The sequence below is a fragment of the Penaeus monodon genome, chromosome 36, assembly GCF_015228065.2.
Source record: "Penaeus monodon isolate SGIC_2016 chromosome 36, NSTDA_Pmon_1, whole genome shotgun sequence".
Taxonomy (NCBI): Eukaryota; Metazoa; Arthropoda; class Malacostraca; order Decapoda; family Penaeidae; genus Penaeus; species Penaeus monodon.
Genome location: NC_051421.1, coordinates 7,955,478 through 7,958,837, shown reverse-complemented (window position 1 = coordinate 7,958,837; position 3,360 = coordinate 7,955,478).

Here is a 3,360-nt window from a genome sequence, read left to right as displayed (position 1 = left end):
CATATCGATCTGTGTTAATGACAAAAAATTCGCAAAATGCCATGTCTCTCGTGCGACGCATATTCTACTTAAGTAAGAGTTTTTCGAATATTGATGAGAAGGATGCTTCGTCAATGTCTAAAGAAATTCCCTCCCCTTCTTTTTTAAAGAACACTACTGCTCTTCATCACGCCTAGTAACTAAAAGCCAAGATTCCTTGTTTTTTTATGATATATATGTATAGATATGTATATGTATATTATTATAATATATATATATATATATATATATTCTCTATTTAACATACATACAAATATATTTATTCAAAAATATATCTTTATGGTATAAATATATATATTCACATATATACATTGATGCAGAAATACATCTATGCACACACACAAAAGACACACACACACATACACTCAACACATTCCTATAAACATATATTCAGAAAACTTGAATGGAATTGAAATCTGTGCAGAAAAAAAAAATGTTTCAGCGTGATATTTCATTTAGAGCGAATTGCTGTTTACATCATCTTTCTTTTCCTATGAAATATAAATGTTATCAAGTGACTTTGAAGATTTCCCGATAAACAAATTTTAAATAGAGACTATATAGAAAAAAATGTTTTTCACAGGTGGTGCAAAGTAGGAACCTTTAAAAATGTTCATATTTTCCAAAGGTCGTAAGACACTGATAGAACTATATAAGCCTCGTGGACGATTTCTCATCACTGGTAGTATCCCTCCTTTGGTGAGTGATTAATCTCATATCGTGTCTCTCTCTATATCCTGTTATTGATTTACAGTATATTATTTTAAAAAATTTTATATAACATAAACAAAATGTTCTTCTATTGGATTATCTCTATCTCACACTTATTAAAATCCGCCTTCAGTTTTTCTGTTTCTTCAATTAAACCCTTTGAGGTTATTTCCATGGCGTGCTGTATTTTCATTCCTCACTGTATATTTTCGGTGATTGAGAGATTCATATATTTCATCAGTTGATTAGTCCATTTTCTTTCTAGATCACACCATGTTCATTTGGCTGATGCTCTCCTGCCTCTTAGGCTTCTCCCTGGCTGAGGGTCAGGTATGGACACACTGTTGATATGCTGCTTGCTTTTTCTTCCACATGTCTTGCTAAAAGAGGTCTAGATCCTTAAATGATCATTGGAAACCTTATTTTTCGTGTGAATGTCATTACTATTACAAGACATGGCCTTTTCTTTTTCTAGGATTACCAAGTATGTACAAGGGAAGCAGCGCTGCTCAAAACAAATGCTTTGAATGTGGATGTTAGACCGCCTTGCCATGAGGTTCATTTCCACATGCCAGAATCCGACGATTTCGATGATGTTGGAGACTCGGAGGATTATAGTGTTCGTAAAGTAATCTCATCAAATCATTATTGAGACAGTCTTATACGTCAATGTTTTCTTACATTGACAGCACATAAAATATTTTTTCCATAAGTTAAACAATTTAGACTCATCTTATGATAAGGAGAGGAGATAAACATGCATATTTAAAAGTTTATGCACTTCGTAGGGTCTAGCAGCATCCCGAGTGGTATCTCAGGAGGCGTGTTACGTGAGGCGACTCGTTAAATCTTTCGAGCAACAAGTAGCCTTCATCAAAGGCCATCAGGATGATGGCATGAGGGTTGACTCTGACGTCAGAGTTTCCGCTGTTTCCCTTGACAATCCTGAGGAAGAGATCGGTTCGGATCTTGCCAACTTCTGTGCGACCTTCCCTTTAAACTGGTTAGTGAGGAACAGAGTGGGCAATGTTTAAGGCCGTCGTCAAGTGAGCGTGACCTTCACCCGCTGCGTCCTATTGTGTTTCATTCCCACCTGCTTCACCACCACGCTCACGCTCCCCACTGGCGGCACCATCACCTTCGGCTGGTTCTTCTTTGGCTAAGATGACTGTTTAAGGAACATTGTTAACCTAATTTTTGGCAAAAAGTCTCTTTTATCTGTCTCGATGATGTACACTCACTCACTTTTGATTAAATTACTGGATTTTAACGTATATTTCATGAGATTTCCTATAGAATTCTTGGCACTCGCGTATATAGACATACATCGGGGTTTGTTGTATATATTTAGATAAGCAGAAGGAACTGATAACGAACGTGGTTTTTTTTGTTATGCTGATTTTATTTTCATTTGTATTTTAGACCGAACGTGTATATATTGAGAAACACTAAATGCAGTTTGAACTGTTATGGTGATTTTTTAAATTTTCCCTTTTGTCATTTTTGGCATTTCCTTTCAATACACTGTATATCCACCTGCAACCCATTTGAAACATTTACAAACCTATAAACACTACCTCAATCCCACACCAAAATACATACACACACCAAGGGTCAAATTCACCTAATGGTAAAAAGAAGGTAGCTGACAAAAAGAACTGAAATAACAAGAAATGAATAATATGAATAAATAGATAACTAGATAAAATAAAAGTAACCCTCTAAACCCCCGGAGTACAAATGCCGTTACAGTTAAATGAGTTTAAAAAAAATAATGCTCAAATTTTATCCTACGCGCCTGTAAGCAATGTGCTTCAATTTGGACGTAAAATGTAAACTGTTTTGCGTGTGTTTGTTCGCGTGTAAAAATTGGGCATATACCCTGTATGTAGACAGGGAGGAAAAAACAGAAAAATTCGGACATGCAAAAATTTTTTTGACAGCAGTGCCTCCACGTCAAAAGTTCTCTTCCCCAAGCCATTGCCTGAATGACCTTGGAATACCAAAATGATATCAAATATATGTGTGGGGGAATGGGGTATGTGAGGGTTACTATGGGAATTCTGCATGACTATCTATTCATCTCTCTATATATGTATCGGTGCGTGTGTGTTATAGTGTGAGTGTGTTTGTGTGTTTTGTGTGTGTAGTAATACATAAAGGCATAAGCACACTCTTATATAATTTACATTTTACAAAACTAACTCACAGAGATACACACACAAAATATAAATAAAGGTTTATAGGGAATATGTTTATAGAAGTGTATGTGTTGTGGGGTGTGTGTGTGGGTGTGTGTTTATGTTGTGTGTGTGTGTTTGTGTGTGTTGTGGTTTTGGGGTGTGTTGTGTGTGTGTGTTTTGTGTGTTGTATGTGTGTGTGTTGTGTGGTTTTTTGTGTGTGTGTGTGCATAGATGTATGTGTGCATCTATATGTATGTATATCAATATATATATATATATATATATATATATATATATGTGTGTGTGTGTTGGTGTGTGTGTGTGGGGTGTGGGGTGTGGTGTGTGTGTGTATGTATGTTATATACACAAACATATAATTAAATATAAATATATTTATGTGTATATATATATATATATAAATGTATAT